Source organism: Zalophus californianus, chromosome 3, assembly GCF_009762305.2.
Source record: "Zalophus californianus isolate mZalCal1 chromosome 3, mZalCal1.pri.v2, whole genome shotgun sequence".
Classification (NCBI taxonomy): domain Eukaryota; kingdom Metazoa; phylum Chordata; class Mammalia; order Carnivora; family Otariidae; genus Zalophus; species Zalophus californianus.
Genome location: NC_045597.1, coordinates 163,357,162 through 163,375,393, shown reverse-complemented (window position 1 = coordinate 163,375,393; position 18,232 = coordinate 163,357,162).

The window sequence follows — 18,232 nt, the reverse complement described above, 5'->3', positions numbered from 1 at the left end:
TCCCTCTGCCCTTTGGAGCAATTTGTCCTTGGAAATGGTTCACTTATACTTCTGAATGAAAGGTAAACGATAAAGTCCTGTTCCCAGTCCTGGGGAAGATTCACTTCTCAAATTTGACCCAGTATTCCTGGCTCTGACCCTCTATGTCTTACCCAGGGCTTGATGTCTTTCCAGGGACAACTTTTAGAAGGCAAGGTGCCCTTCTCTAAAAGATAATCCCTATTACGGAGCCACCAGACTACCCACATCCACAATTTGAGGCTCTGAAACTCGTTACACAGTTTAAGAATATGTACAGTAGAAACAAAGACTCCCCAAACTTTCCTATGATTGATAACAAAGGCTAAGGCATGAGTTAATAACTATCTTCAAGTATATTAAAGATGACTGTATAGCATCTAGTTAATATTACATCTATGGCAGTGCTTAATAGACTCAAATTAGGTGGAAAGAAATCATGCAATTATCTGGTCTAACTCCTTTATTTTGCAGAGGAGGAGGCTGAAGCCCAGAGAGGTTAGATGACTTGCACAAATTCACAAAACAATGATTAAGTGTGCTTGATTTCACTACTTGACCAACCTTATTTGGGTTTCATTCTTTAGAATAAAAAGAAACACAAACTTTGAATGTTTTTAACATGTATCCCACTAAAGAAGTAAATCACTTCATTAGAATCCTTTCACATTTCCTCCTGAAATTCAATAGCATTCACATATACTAAGAAGTAGAAATGCTAGAGATAAAATAAAGGACCCCATTTCAGCACAGGGGGACAGTACTGAGACCCTACTACATTTCCCATAATAATAGCAAGTGCTAATGTACCAAGCCCTTTAAACGCCTAATCTCATTTAATACTCACACAACCTGTAAGGAAGAGGCTATTATTATCCCCATTACACAGATGAGAAGACTGACCCTGAAAGAGACGTAGGAAGTGTCAGGAAGGCGTGCAGCCAGGATTAGAACCTAAATCTTTTGGGGCACCTCGGTGGCTCAGTCAGTTAAGCATCCGACTCTTGATTTCAGCTCAGGTCACAATCTCAGCCCCACATGGGGCTCTGCACTGACTGTGGAGCCTGCCTAAGATACTCTCTCCCCCATCCTCTGCCCCTCCCCCCCCCCCGGCTTGCACACACCTTCTCTCTCTCTCTCTCTCTCTCTCTCTCTCTCTCTCAAAACAAAACCAAACAAAAACCTAGATCTTTCCAACTTGAACTGCTATTCCCTAATCACAGAACTTAACTAACTCCCTACTTTCAATCCTCCCCAGTATTGTAAATTCCTTCAGGATGAAAGAATAGGGAATGTGCATTACCTTTCTGTTGCAAGGCGTATTTAACAAGATGTCTTATTACAGCCTGTGTTTAGAGCCTGTGTGACTGGAGTATGGAGCGGAAAAGAGCTAGTGGCACAAAATGGCACAGAGGAGATATAAATCAAACTGTGTTTCATAAAACTGCACCTGTACTTTTCTGAAGAAATTCCAGATTGCTTAAATCCACACATGGTCTTGAAATGCAAGGACATATGCATCATGATGAAATAAATGATCTTAATCAATCAACAAGTATACTGACGTCCCAACTACATGGCTTGTCAGAAAAAAATATAATACAAGTGACCAAATTCTATAGGCTATTTTAAACATAATAGGAACTAAGGCTGGGGGTAAGAGCCTTGTGGTGGGGCGGGGGGGGGGGGGCGGCACAGAGAGTCTCAGAACATATAAGATTGTGATATAAGACATATTTTGGTCTTTGTCCTTGGCTCCTACCAATAGCTCCTAAACCATTTGTAACTTCCTAATCAATAAAGGTGCTGTTTTACTGCACCTTTACTGCACTGTTTTACTATTTGAGTCTTTGACCCTAGTTTCTGACACACAGCTCCTAAATCCCTTGGAATTCCTGAGTGATAGGAGCATCTTATATTCTAAGAAGACAACTTTGATGGGTTCCTGGATAGCTGTAGGATAGGAGCTGGTCACCAGAAAGATCAAGCCATAATCAAAAGCTTGGAACTTTGAGCCCCAGTCCCTATCCTCTGGGGAGGGGAGAACAGTTAGAGATGGAGTTAATAATTGATTATGCCTATATGATGAATCCTTCATAAATACCCCTGAACTACAGGGTTCAAAGAGCTTCTGGATTGGTAAATCTATCATAAGCTAGGAGGGGGGTGGCCCCCAACTCTACAGGGACAGAAGCTCCAACACTTAGAATCCTGACCTCAGTCTATATATCTCTTCATCTGCCTGTACATTTGCATCCACTATCATATTCTTTATTATATAATAAACAGTAAGTAAGTGTTCTCATGAGTTCTGTGGGCTGTTCAAGGCAATTTATTGAACCTGAGCAAGGAGTGGTAGAAACCCAGTTTATAGGCAAGTCAGATGGAAGTACAAGTGACAACTTGAGACTTGGAATTGTCATCTGAAGTGAAGACAGTCTCCTGGGACTGAGTCCTTAATTTGTAGGATCTGACACTAACTAAACAGTGTCAGAACCGAATTGAATTGTAGGACATCCAGCTGGTGTTGGAGAAATGGTAGATATGGGGAGAAAATCACACATCGGGAATTCCAGTGGCTAAAAGCACAGGATTTGAGGTCCTGTGCTTGGGGGTCAAATCCCAGTTGGGCCACTTTGTAGCTATACGATCCTAGAAATTGGTAGCCTGAATTCTTCATGTGTAAAATGGAGATGAAAATACCTTACTCAATAAGTTGTTCATATCTCACAAAATGTGTGAATTTTCCACCTTAGGATAGAAATAAGATTTAATGGACCTCCATTTTATATTCATTTACAATGGGCTGAGTAAATGTTTGTTGGATCAACCAAAATGGATCACTGAATATATGTTCAACATATTTATGTAGATTGGTTTTTCTTCATAGCATGAGTACCACCAGAACTCTGTTTTAGAAATTAGCATAGTATTCCTCCTTGGTGCTCAATGCTTTAATAATAACATATACCAGTAAAAATAAAGTATCATTGAAGAGTGTGAAGAATTCTAGTTGTCAAGCCAGTCAACCATGCGAAGCCCTGTGGCTATCTCTAACTCATATAGAGCAAGTCTACCAGGATAATATCTTCTTTGATCCAAATTCCAGAAACTTGCCCTTCATTTTAGTTTCTAATTCTCCCCAAAGCTCTGACTTACAGAGGTTCAAAAGCTCACATGGTGATTGTAGGAAAATAATGAAGCCTGAGATTCTCTCTATGAGCTGTATGGTATCACCCCAGCTGTTGGTATGAAAAACTTATTCAAAAAAATAGACAAAGATGACATGAAGAAAGTCACGCATATTACCACAAGCCAGCAGGACCAAAGCCTGAAAAAAATTACGCCTAAAAGAAATAAAAACAAGAAACAACTGCCATATTTGCTGACTACTCCCACTGAGTAAACAGCTTTACAAAAAGATCTTTCTGCATGAACAATCTAGAAGGTTTTATCGAGGATTACATGAAAAATACGGTAAAAAAAAAAAAAAAAGTAGCCTAAAACAATTAGTTAGAAAGGCAGGCCTACCACTCCAAGTGGTCAAAACTGGAGCTAACATTTCCTGGAGGCTTTCTGCTAGGAGCTGTTGTAGCTAAGCAGAACACATACAATATCTCATCTCATCTCCACAACAAGCCTAGAAGGTGGGTACTATTAATATCTCCATTTTATAGATAAGGAACAGAAACTTAGGTTAAATAATTTACCCACAATCACACAGTAAGTAGCAAATCAGGGATTTGAGCTTGACTTGGTCAAGACCCACGTGTCATGGTAGAAGCAGATGAAATCCTGGTCAACCAACTTGAATATGCAATTGATAGTGCAGTGGTTAGGAGCAAGGTTCTTAGAGAGAAATGTATCCTTTTTATAGGCTCATCTGACCTTTAGCACCAACTTCATAAAAAAAGCAAAGAAACAAACAAAAAAATAGACTCTTTTTTTAGACTTTTTACTATTATATTCAATTAGCCAACAACACCAAAAAAATAGACTCTTAAACACGAAGAACAAACTGGTGGTTGCCAGAGGGGAGGTGGGTGGGAGATGAATGAATAGGTAAAAGAGATTAAAGAGGTACAAATTTCCAGTTATAAAATAAACAAGTCACAGAAATGAAAAATACCACATAAGGAATATAGTCAATACTATTATAATAATGTTATATGGTGACAGATGATGACTACACTTATCTTGGTAGCACCGAGTAACGCATAGAATTGTTGAATCAGTATGTTGTACACCTTAAACTAATATAACACGTTAATTATATGTAAAAAGAAAAAAGGATTCAGCAAGAATTCTATGTGACTTGCAAAGTCTTCCTGCGGTGAGGAGTATGTTCTCATTACTTCCCTGCTGACCCAGCCAAGAGGAAGAAACAAAATGTGTGTAGTTTTGACATCATCAGTAAAGGAATCCACCGTGAGGAGACCAGGAATCTATGTACCACCAGCAAAGACACATTGTGAACCTAGGCAACGTTAACCTGAGCTTTAGGTCCATTTCATGACAATAGGTTCATTCACTTGGTAATCTGGGGGAAAAAAAAAAGCAAAAGGGGAGTGGCAAGTCCAGAAATTATCAGCCACCATCATGAAAGATTGAGAAAGACCACTACCAATCAGATTCTGGCTAAACCATTATGACCATGTAAATTGAAAGGTTTTAGGACCCCAGGTATTGTTATGAGGAAGCCTACTATGCTGTTCTCAAATCTTATTATTCAGAAAATCAAATGGTTTCATGGAGCCATGTTCTTTCAGTCTCCTAGAAGACCAGCTACCTGCATTATACAAAGGTACCAACGGCCCAGAGTCAGGCTGGATTTTTGATTTTTTGAAACCACTGGGACGTTTGGATATTTTCTAGTAACAGGAATGTTAATTAAATATGACTGGGGTTGGGAGGGCAAGGTAAGGAATGTATTTCACTCCACATCTTGTATTAAACCTGATTTGACCCTCTTCTATTCCCTACTGTGCAATCAGCAGAATGGTAAGGAGGAAACCTCTGACCTCTCCAGGAAGTGCAATCTTGTCCTGGCCTTGGGAAAACTGTGATGCCTGGTTTTCCTCATTTTAGAAAAAAAGTTAAGGGCCTTCATCCCCTCACATGTTTTTAAGCACAGAACCTCCAGGAAATTGAACTGTTCACTTCAACACTATTTTCAGTCATCTCTCATGTTACTGGGCCCCAGGGGACCTTTCCCACCCTCCCCTCTGTGGCATCTCCCTTCCCCCTACCCCTTCCCACTGGTTCCCACACTCACTGAATAAGGAAGGTCAATCTGAATACATCTGTCCACATCTCTGGAATGCCACAGAGGAGTAACAGCTGTTGACCTCTGTTCCAAACACATGATCCTGTTTGTCCCAAAAGTAGCTTGGATGAACTCCTGCTAATGTATACAATCTCGACTTCCTATGGAGAATGTAGGCCCGAGAGAGTATATTCCTCACACGTGCTTTGGTATAAAAACAACCTGCTTTCAGGTACTGGATCCTATTATACTAATAATAATAGTAAAAATTATAAGAGCAATTGTAGCAAAAATTTATTAAACATTTCTTACACCCCAAGTTTTTTAACTTCTCATTTTTCCTTTAAGTTTTAGAAAAAGCAGGATTTTCCTCTAAGTCACTACACTTCCACATCTTCATACACACACACACACACACACACACACACACACACACCCCTACCTTTACTAACCTTCCATGTGTACGGGTGATAAATTGAAGATTTTATATTTTCTCCTAGAAATGTTGGTGGGGGGCAGGGTGGAAAAAGAAAGGTAAAGAGAAAAAAAAAAAACTATAACTGAGACGGTACAAGAAGCCCAACAGTAAGGGAGCAAGAATGCTATATGGTGACAGATGGTGACTACACTTCTCTTGGTAGCACTGAGTAATGCGTAGAACTGTGGGGAGCAAGGCTACAGTCTGAGGCAAGGTCCAGACAAATCTAGTATTTAAGACTCCATCCAGAAAAATCCATTAATACCACAGTGTGTATGATGTCTTTCATACATGGTCTGGAGGAAAATTTCAGACTAGTTTAGTTTAGTTTCTGTTATATGAGAGGCCATATATATATTATATATATTTCATATATATGTGTGTGTGTGTGTGTGTACATAGGCTGCTCAGATTTGAAGTGACTAAAAGCTAACTCCTCATTTTCTTCATTGTGGGGACAGAGTTTATATTGGAAACACAGGGAAATCTCATCCATGTCAAGAAATCTAATCTACTCTGATTTTTCATGCTTATTGTTCATTGTGTGAAGTTTATCCAGCTTTGCTTTGCCAAATTGTTATAGGAATTTCCTAGAGAAATGGGAATTATTTAGTGGGCTTCAAAGCAGAACAAACAGGAGTAGGAAATCTATAGTGACCTTGAAAAGGCACTCATTCACCCAATAAACCTATGCTCGGTTCCCCGCGATAGAGAAGGCCTTGTTTACGCCCTGAAGGTCCAGGGGAGACTCAAGTCTGAAAGAAATCCTGAGGAAGAAGCTCCTAAGTTGCTTAGAGAAACTTTTCAGGGCAGGGATGCTACAGTTAGAAGGATAAACAAAATGGGCCCAATCAGCAACGGGGAAGAATGAGAGCTTCCTTCTGGGCAAAGTATATGCTACTATTTGCAAAACCCCAAAAGTGCGTGGCTTATTTAAGGAACCGTAAGAAGCTCAATGTGGCCGGAGCAGGAAGAACACTGAGGAAAGGCAACGGAGGTGACAGGAACTCAGGGCAGTCATGCCACAGTAAGAAGTTTGCTCTTTACTGGGTGTTACACGCAAACAAAATCATGGAATGCTACATCAAAAACTAATGATGTAATGTATGGTGATTAACATAACATAATAAAATTAAAAAAAAATAAAAAAATAAAAAGACCCTAAAAAAAAAAAAAGAAGTTTGCGACTGCCATGGTAAGAAGTTTGCTCTTTGTCCTGAGAACAGTCTGGGTCAGCATGCCTGTCTGGGCTGCCAACACAGATTTAGGAGCATCAGCATGCTGGGTCCAGGCTTTCAGATAGGTTTACTCTCTCACATCAGTGCCAGTTGATTGATATCCGTTGCCCAAATCACAGTGGTGAGCGGGATTCCTGAGACCGCACTCGGGTTCAGTAGGAGCATGGGAAAAGCCGGGGGAAGGACAGAAACGGCTCTCTGTGGCTTCCTGACCAGGATTAGAGTAAAGCCATAAACACAGATCAGATTGCAGTCGACTCTTCCCCACCTGTCCCTTAAATCTTAGCATTTCTCCATGGTTGGGGTTTGAGGAGGCTAACAAATTATTCCCTTCTACTTACTAATTCAGTTCTAAATCAAGTATGACTGAAGAAGACCAGTGGAGACACAAATATTGCTGCTGGAGTACTACCCGAGGACATGCCTAAGTCGGGCAGCCCCAACAAGCACCCCGGAATCAGGCACTCTTACCCACCGGGCAGGGCACTGCTAGAAAACCGCAGGCCCCATATCCGGGAGTAGAGTCTTGACCATTAAGCTACCACTGGGGCCAGAGCAGAACACCACTCTCTGCAGGCAGATGAGTCCCAATCAGGGGGACAGGAGGCAACAGGAATCAGAGGGAGATGTGAGGTCAGGAGGAGGGTCTGGCTAAGGTAGAAGATACAGAGATGCAAGCTTGTTTCCACACTCAGGCGAGGAAGACCCCGCAGGAAGAAAGACTGAAGAGGTAAGACAGGATCATTTGCAGGGGGAAAAGGAAGAGAGTGATAGGAAATAGGCCTAGGTCATAATCTAATACCTTAGCATTAATTAAAAAGGAGGATACTTCCATATGACCTCACTGATATGAGGAATTCTTAATCTCAGGAAACAAACTGAGGGTTGCTGGAGTGGTGGGGGGTGGGAGGGATGGGGTGGCTGGGTGATAGACATTGGGGAGGGTATGTGCTATGGGGAGCGCTGTGAATTGTGCAAGACTGTTGAATCACAGATCTGTACCTCTGAAACAAATAATGCAACATATGTTAAGAAAAAAGAAAAAGAAGAAGATAGCAGGAGGGAAAGAATGAAGGGGAGTAAGTCAGAGGGGGAGACGAACCATGAGAGATGATGGATTCTGAAAAACAAACTGAGGGTTCTAGAGGGGAGGGGGTGGGGGATGGGTTAGCCTGGTGATGGGTATTAAGGAGGGCACGTTCTGCGTGGAGCACTGGGTGTTATGCACAAACCATGAATCATGGAACACTACATCAAAAATAATGATGTAATGTATGGTGATTAACATAACAATAAAAAATTTTAACAAAAGGTAAAAAAAAAGGAGGATACTTCTTTGAGACTAGCACATTTGTCTAGGACAACAGAAGTTACAGCAATCCAGATGAATGAACGCTGGCGGGGCACCTTTCAGTTCACACACATTACCTCCTAGAAACCCTGTGTAGGAGCCATTATTGTTGGTTCATTTTATAGATGAGAAGACCACTAAGTAGCAGAAAAGGACTGGAACACACTGATCTGGCTTTGAAACTGATCTTGGGGAAGTTGAATTCTCTGATTCCTTGTTCTATGCCATTAAACCATCATTCCATTAAGTCATCTCTTTAGAAAGCGCTTCCACCAGGCCATAAATCAACAGGAGAGGCATTTTCAGAAACCATCCTTCAGTTTGTGTGGTGGAGAGTGGAGGATGGGAGCAAGTGAATGGCCTCTTAAGCTTTAAATTCAATTTCTAAAATCTCAGAAAAAGTAAACAAACATTTCCTTTCCCCTCACATCTCTCTCTCTTTCAAGATGCAGAAATAGAGGGACACGTGGGTGGCTCAGTCAGTTAAGCATCTGACTCTTGATCTCAGCTCAGGTCTAGATCTCCAGGGTTGTGAGTTCAAGTCCTGCATTGGGCTCCATGCTGGGCATGGAGGCTACTTAAAAAAAAAAAAAAAAAGGCAGAAATAGAACTATTTTAATTTCAACAAAGGGGCATAAAAGGACTTCTTATCTCTGGGTGCCACCTCAGACTTTTGGGAAACCAGGCTGACTTCTCAGGGCTTGCTGTCAGTGCGTTGTCTCTGCTGAGAAATTAGACTTCCTAAAAATTGCACCTCTCGGGTGGCTAAGCCGTGGGAGGTGGCAGACTGGCTAATAATTTGTATTGTGAGTGTTTGCAGTGTCCCCTCTGAGGACCCTGATGCTACAGCCCAAGGAAATAGGGAAGGCTCAGGCTGACTGAGTGGGCTTTTTCCAGGAAGTCAGAGTTGTAAGATTATGTCTGCCCTTTTCTGGCTCTCTACTTAGGAAAGGGTTGTGAAAATGCATTCTTTGTACTCAAGATTATGGTCGTATTCCCTCCTCTCTGTCTTTAGTCTACCTAGATCAGTCCCTCTCTTTTTATGTCTCAGAAACTCAGTCTGCACAAACATGGAGTTGATGAGTACTTATTGCCTCAGTCAGAAGACAAAAACATTTCATATGAAAGTGAACATGTGGACATTCGGTCCCCAATGTTCCTATTACGTCCAACCAGCAAGACTGTGTCCATGAAGTCTGGCGGTTCTTCGCTTTTTTTGTGTCAGGGACCCATTGGCGATCTGGAAGCCCAAAACCCCTCTCACAATCACGTTTGAAATGCAAAACAATTAAATACATAGGATAGCAAAGAAAACCAGAAGTACTGAAATGCAGTTTTCGAATATTTTTAAAGCATGATATAGTAATAAATGTGATTCATTAACACATTAGATAGCAAGACCTAGCTATGGCATGATAACCACAGTAATGTTCAAGTAGTGATACGTATAAGTGACATTTTGAGATAGCCGCAACAACTATGGGATATGAAAATATCTGTGATTTCAACTGATGACAAACTCACAAGTACTGCTGAAATTACTGTGATTTGTTGTCTAAGTATATTGTTGCATGCTAAATCTCAGCTAGAAGGGTTAGTGAAAACAAAGATGTAATTTCTTTCCTGCCCGAGATTACATCAGACCCTTGGTTAAGAACCCCAGAATAAGCCAGGGTATCTGGCTGCCGTCAGCAGCTCATCTACCAACCTGTGGGTCACACACACACACACACACACACACACACACACACACCAAGCACGACATGTCCTGCAATCTCAACTGGAATCTGGCAGCATCTTAATGACATTCAAAGGAGACTTCCCAGATGTCTCAGCCTGAAAGATCAAGGAAACAGAAAGTACAAATAACATTAGAGACCTCAATGTCAGCATTCTCTTTAGTCCCCAGTTGCCAGGGCTGACCGGGTGTGGATGGACACTCCTAAGCACGGTTTTCTCGTGTGGGCCTGATACTGGGCCAGAATCATAAGCTCTACAGCTCCACCTGTACTTGTTGTTCTCCTGCATTTTAGATGAATTCCAACTTTCCATTCTGCCCACTCTTCCTCAGTAGGGTGAGACATACAGCGCTGAGACTTTCAACACACAGTGGAAGGACCGCACTCAGGCTCAGACCTCTTTCTCTGCGGGATAACCTCAAGCCCTGAGCACTCTGCAAGCACCCCACATATTCCATTTGATATTGTCCTTGACGGTAGATCAAAAAATCCTTGGAGGACTTCTGCCAGTTAGAGCACATTCCTCCCCCCCAGCCCCCCACTCTGCTGCAGACCCATTTCTGCTGAAACACCCATTTCTTTCAGACATCAGGTTGTTCACGTGAGCTTTTTCCTCTGCCTGGAATGTTCTTCCCCTTCTCTCTTCTCCAGGTTTGCTTCTCCTCCTGACAGTCATTTCTGGCCACTTTAGATAAATTAGGTACTTCTTTCCTTCCCTACCTCAGTATCCAGTTTATTTTTTAAAATGCCCACAATGTATAATTATTTTATATATTTGTGCTTTTGTCTATCTCTTCCATTAGAGACTAAACTTCTTCAGGGCAAGGACCACATTAGGCTTGTTCACCTTTATATCTCAACACCAGTGCAATGCCTGGCACATAATAAGCGCTCAATAAAAAAAACTGGTGAGTGCATTAATCAGTAATGAGCGCTCCCTTTTATAATGTACAGCTCTATCATCTGAAAGGTCCACACAGAGCTCCTATAGCAGAGCGGTAATGGAAGGTGAGGCAGAGTCAAGTGTCAGATGGTATCAATTCAAAAGCATTCCTCCGCTTTATGGGGCAGAAGTGGTATCCATTTGGCCTAGTTTGACTGTCACCTGTTGATCCAGTTGCCACAGTTCACTGTACTTGCTATGCCAATATCTAACTGGTATGGATAATTCTGTGCCTTACTTCTCCGATCCCAGGGAAGATGACAGTAGGAAATAGAGTTGTTTAATCTCTGGAACCATAGTGTTTGGCGTCTCAGGGATGCTCCAATCCTAGCTGGCCAGGCACTCCTTCGGAATAGTAGTCCCCTCCCTGAAATTCACTTTCTTTACAAGCCACATCTTCATGCACAGATGACTAGTGAGCATTGTAGTCAGTGATGGACCTGTTAGTGTGGGCTGGAAAAGACGAAGGCAAATGAAGCATGCCCTCAAGTGGCTCAAGGCAGACAAGTAAACCATTAGCAACTGGTACAAAGTAAGCTTCTGCTTTTACATTGAAAGGATCAGAGAGCATTATCTTGGTTCACTTAGACATTCTTTTTCCAAAACTGTCTCTAACACTACTTAAATGGACCAACATAAGGGCACCAGAGATATGTTCACGTGTATGTGTGTGTGTGTTTACTTTTGCTATCTCTCACAAGATCCTAAAGTGAATCTCCCTCCAAGGGGCATAGGAACCAGACTTTACCATTCCACAAGATTACTGTTGCTTTAAGGGAATGTCTGGAGCTGCCCAGCCCAGTAAGTACAATGGAACATTTTCCTTGGAATTACCTCACTCCCAAAGACCCACACAGGAAATAATTATTTTGGTAGTCGCCAGTAAACAGTGAAACACACTTACTTGAAAAATAAGCTCTTTTTGACCCTGCAAGACAGTGGCTTCACAAGCATAGCTGAGCTTAGTTTCTACCCAAATTCAATAATTTTGTACGTAGATGGTGCCTTATTCTTGGATCGTGGGTTCCCAGATCCAGGCCACGCTTCAGAGTTCTGCCAAAACACTACAGCAAACAGTGGTTGCCTTGTGTTTCTGGCTAAAGAAGAATGTAGCATCAAAGAAAAATTAGATTTCTTTCTTGGGAGAGAATATGGAAATTCCATGGATGTCCTAGCAACAAATTCAAACACTATAGTGTCTGAGAAAGTACTCCTGCTCTTATAGACATCAATCATGGGGAGTGCCAGAGAAATATGGCAACGTTTGGAGTAGTGACAGTTCTGGGCAGGATTTTTGAGTCTAAGTGAGAAGTACAGATCTCCACTCTCTATTCTAGCTGAGGCCTAATTACATAGGCCTTTCTTTTTCTATGTAGCCCCCCTAAGAGGCAGCACCTGACATGAATGCTACAGAGCTCTGAGAAGAATCACACTACCTGTCGAAACAGATGAATTGCGATAACGAAGCGGTGTTCTCAACTAAAACTGACTCTAATCTACTAAAATCCAAAGTCACTGATTTAGGATAAAGTCTTGACTGCTTCGACAGAGATGTAAAATCATAGTGGTTTAAACACAATTGATGGTTTTTCCTCTCTCAGCTAACTTTCTGGGAGTAAGCAGTCCAGGACTGGTATGACAGCTCAAAGCTCAAGGTCCAGATGCCTTCTATCGTGAAGTTCCGCAATCCTTGGACCCACATTGGCCAGGATGGATCACCCTCACACCAACATCATAGGCAACCAGAAAGTATGAAGAAAAAAAGGGGGCCTGCCCTTTCCCTTTAAAGGCACAAACCAGAAATAACACCAGTTCTGCTTATATCCCATTGGCCAAAACTTAGTCGTATGACCAACAGAGCTTCAAGGCTCTTCCCAGCTACATGTTAGGGATTCTGTTACTATGGGGGAAAAAGGGAGAATCAATATCAAGAGGCAGCCAGTGGTTTTCTACAATTGTCAATTTTCATGTCAATCCTTTGATGATGGATAAGTCATCAGAAGACACAGCCTCTTTTCCTCAAAGCTATTGCACTGTGCCACCCTCCAAAATGAGCCCATTTGTCAGACCACCCATGCCAGTATGGTACACCGGTAGGCCTAAGGAAGGAAAGGCCACGAGAGTAGAATCCACCACAGGTGCACTTTGTGTGGTGGTATCTGGCCAGATCAGTAAGCAGGGCTATATCTCCTCCTGGGAAACTCCTCTGCTGATGGCTCTGGTTGGTTCTGAGTATTGTCATCATTTATTCTATAAACCAAAGACACGACTTTGGTTACCTTAAGACGCAGAAGTTATCCCGTGGTTGTGAGGATCACCTTATCTCATTCTGGCTTCTCTACAGCCCTAGTAGGAAAATAATGTAGTCATGAGTCCGGGGCACAAAGTCTCAGGCAATTTCAGCTCTGGACAAGAGGGAGGATTTCTCCAAACTTGAAACTCTGAAAGAGTAACCTAGAACAAGAAAGGGTTCCATGCTAACCTGGACTTTTTTCCATGAGCTTCTGCGGTCACACCAAGAAATGGGTTGTGAGTAAAGGAAGTGAGGGATTATTGATCCAGCCCTCTTCCTGGGTCATTTTGGAGTGAGACTCATGGACTTCAAAAGGTATAGAGAATTCCTGAGCAGGGACTTCCCAGAGATTTTCATTCATCAAGGAGGAAAGAGTGAGGAAAGAGTGAGCTGAATGGATTAGAATCCCACCTGGTGTTTATACCAAACTGCAGGATATGCTTAATATCCTGACATGAATGGGCTATCACTTGGCAGCAGACAACAGCACCTGTTTACAGTATGCGGTCTGGTCATATAAACTTAATGATATTCACTCCAGTATCAAGGGATATAAAAACCAAAGATATGGATGCTCAATATCTTAAAGATAAGCTGTGAAGTGACTCATTAAGCGGGGCCCAATTGAAATAATGCCTCCCTAGAGGGATGATATCGAAAAGTGAATTTGTTGTGCCTTATTAGCAGAAAATGTGATATATTACTACTAAATTATGATAAAGTCAGAGCCAACAAAAAAGTCTTTGAGCCGAGAAAATCCCACATTAAAAGAGAAAATCATCATCATTTGACATAAGACTTTAAAGTATGAAAGTACAGCCAATTACAGTGGATTTTTTAAAGATTTATTTATTTGAGAGAGAGAGGGAGAACGGCAGGGGGAGGGGCAGAGGGAGAGGCAGACTCCCAGCTGAGTGCAGAGCCTGACTGGGGGCTCGATCCCAGGACCCTGAGACCATGACCTGAGCCAAAGGAGATGCTCAACTGACTGAGCCACCCAGGCGCCCCTACAGTGGATTTTAGTGATTTTATATCGCACACGTATCATGGCTGATTATATAATATAGTTGATACACATGTATGTATGGTATAGGATGATAGAATCCTAACATCAACAATTTTAATCACAAAACTATTCCAACTTCCAGCTGAGATCTCTAGTCAGGGAACATTAGGACATCCTCTTCCTGTTTCCGCCTTGTCCAAAATCTGGAACAGAACTCTTGGAAGGGATCCAAGACGGCAGGAAGAAATTATTTTAAGTGCTGTTATGCACTTAAGAGGAGAGGCAGCAGGACAACATAAATGGAGCTCTATATCTGTATCCGTGTATAGTAATAATAAAGCATGCCCTAAAAAGACTCCGCTATGTTAATTTCTGGCAATGAACAAGGGAAATTGCACAAATGTCATGCACCCAGGCCTGCTCAGTCACTCCTTCCTCTGCTCCCTTAGCACATGGCACATCCCTCCAGGAGCACTTACCTCATCCATTACACTGTGACGACTTGTTCACAGGCCTGGCTCTAGCATTGGCCTGTGACATGGGAAGGGGTTAAGAAGACTAGCTCTGGGGCCAAACCGCCTGGATTTGAATCCCAGCTCTGCCACTAATTTCTGTGACTTGGAGCAAGTCCCTGAAACTTGCCAAGCCTCATCTTCTTCATCTATAAAATAAATTTAGCAATGGTATCTGTTTGAAATGGTGACTGTCAATATTTCATGATGAATGAATGATAAAAATATATCCCACTGTAAGGTATATCTTCAACCACTACTCGCTGTACTTCTGATTACCTGATTGCCATCCGGGGATAAATCACATCCTATTCATCTTTGCATTCCCAGTATCTGTAGGGTATCCAGCTCCTGAGAGTCTGTAAGTTGAATGAACGAATTAATGAAAAAATGTGGTCAAGAAAAGGCCGTCGCCTCTAATATTCTTAACTCACTCTGCTCCCAGGCAGTACAGAGGAGTCTCTGCCTGGTAAATCTGGGAAGAAAAACTAGGCATGTGCGGCCCAGTCTCATCCCCCTTCTTCTTGAGAAAGAGCTGCCATCAAGGGTTACATGCTGGACTTTAAGCTTCCAGCTCTGCCCTGGTAAGTAGACCTGACTCTTCCCTCCTTATCCTGCTTTGGGGAGAAGAGGCAAATTGCCCACAGGAAGCAGGCATTCTCTACTTTCCTCCGGAAACAGGCTCTCCCCAACATGGTTTGGTGCCAGAGAAGACCGATGAATTCTGGGCTCAGAGGCCCTCACACTAAGTCATTCCCTCCAACCTAACTTGACCAATCACAAACATGCTATTTTGGCTCCCACCTGCCATCCATTTGGATTATTTCCTAGTATATTCTATTTACTGAGCCCTCTTCAAAACCCTAACATTGGCTTAATAACAGAAAGAATTTTTTCAGATTTTTCATTTTTCAGAATCTTAAGGAAGAGCTGCTCTTGACAGGAACTGAAAGCACATGAAACTGGGGAGAATTGAAGAGTTGAAAGAGTACAGCGCCAGTTGTTCTTTTTTGTCCTCTCCAAACCTCGTCTTGGTTTTTTTTCTTCTTTGCTGGACCTCGAGAGGCTGGCCACTTTGGCTGCATCATCTGGACTCTCTTGCCTTCCAGTTGAGTTCCAGCTACTGGAGAAGCCCGAGGGTGGGCAGAGAGTGAGTCTGAGTGTTGATCCTATCTGCCCTTCCCTGACTGGTGAGGTTTGGACAGGAGCTACATTCCCCTACTTACGGCCACAGCTCCTGTTGGCTGCCCTTCCCGTGGCTACGCTCGTGCTGGGTTCTCTAACACCATTTGCTCTGCATGTCCCTTCAGGCCTAGGAGCAGTACCAGCACCCCAACATTGCTAGCTCCCTGGGTGCTTCATCATCTTTGTTAGTACCCTTAACCCTGCCTACACCCCTGTAAAGAGTCCCTTTGTTAAAGTCTCTTCAATGAGGGGTGCCTGGGTGGCTTAGTTGTTAAGCATCTGCCTTCAGCTCAGGCCATGATCCCAGGGTCCTGGGATCGAGCCCCGCATCAGGCTCCCTGCTCCGCGGGAAGCCTGCTTCTCCCTCTCCCACTCCCCCTGCTTGTGTTCCCTCTCCAGCTGGCTCTCTCTGTCAAATAAATAAATAAAATCTTAAAAAAAAAAAAGTCTCTTCAATGAAACCTTTGAGTATGCCATCTCTTTGCCCCCAGGACCCTGACTGGAATAAGTGATGAAGGGGGCACCTGGGTGGCTCAGTCGGTTAACCGTCTGCCTTTGGCTCAGGTCATGATCCCGGGGTCCCAGGATGGCTTCATGTACTGGTTCCCTGCTCAGCAGGGATTCTGCTTCTCCTACTCCCTCTGTGTCTCCCCACTGCTCGTGCACTCTCTCTCTCTCTCTCTCTGTCTCAAATAAATAAATAAATCTTAAAAAAAAAAAAAAAGTAACAGAAAGACCCTTTGGAGATGGACACATTGGGCATGCAGAGCCTGATGTCACTAAAGAAAAAAATTACCCTTCTTCCGATTATACCTCACCTAGAAACGTTCTGATAACTTGGCTTTCCATGTTGTTCTAGCTAAAGAAATAGAAGACCCTGGTCAGGCTGTCTCTACCTACAGGTTCTCTGGATGGTACAATATCTCCTCTCAAATCAGAAGATTGTTATTGTGCTTTATAAAAATAGTGAATGGAAAGTCAAAGGGAAGTGGAGGTGGTAGAATTAACTTAGTTTACTTTTAGTTCTATGGAAAAAAAATCACAGAAATGAAGGAGTGACATCATAAGATAAATAACTCTAAGATCAGCGTTCAAAGATAAAGAATCTGAGGTTTACCAGGCACAAGCTTCTGCAAATATAGCCTCTACATGAACTTGGGCATAGACTCAATTTTTGTTCTCTAACTAACTTATTTCCATCTGCCCTTTTATATTTCAATGTGTTTGCCTATTTACCAGCGTTTACAAGTATAGTCAATTTCTCCCTGCCTTAAACTTCAATGCAAGAATGAATTCGGGCTCACAAGATAGCATCAGTAAAGATCAGCACTCTGAGAGAAGGCAATAGCCAAACAATAGTTACTTTTCTGCAAAAAAAAAAAAAAAAAAAAAACATGAAAAGCACAAAAACAAAAATCCTCAGTCCAGCATTTCAAACCTTTCACAATCCAAAGCCAACACACCCAGTTAACTCGCCGACCTCAGAAATACACCACGCTCCTTTGTGCCATTTGTCCTTTGCTCATTCTATGACCCACACCTGCAACACCTTCCCCATCCCCTCTGTCTATCCTGACCTGACTCTTCAACCTTCGACACACAGGCATAATTCCATTGCTCCACAATGCTTTTCCCAGCATGGCAGACCATAGTGTTCTCTGTTTTCTGAGCACCTCCGGCACTTACTAACTTGCCACTCACCAAATTGCATGTCACTTCTTTATTCCTTGAGCCATTTCACTGTCTCCCTCCAACCCTATCCCTGGAGTAATTCTTGGTGATTTCAATATCCTTCCAATATAATATGATCTCTCATAACCTTTTTAATTCACTCCTATTAAGTTGTCCTCTACAACACTTCGGCCACCCAATCCTAACTTCTCATTACCATTGACTGTACCCCTTCCATAATCTCAATTTCAAGCATACATCCTCTAATCAATCAATATTTCAGATGATTCCACTACCTCAAACCCTTCCAGTCAACCATGCCTACCATCTTTTCTCTCCTGCCCTTTGTGTTCTCATGTTCCTCCTTACCCACTTTAAAGACAAGATCCGTTACTATACTCTCTAACTCACATACACCTTAACTCCCTAGACCTTCTCTCCCTCCTTCATATTCCTCTGGCAAAACCTCAAGCCTGATTAAATTCAAAGCCCTACCTTTTATGTACCTGTATTTGAGGATGGCTGGGTATAA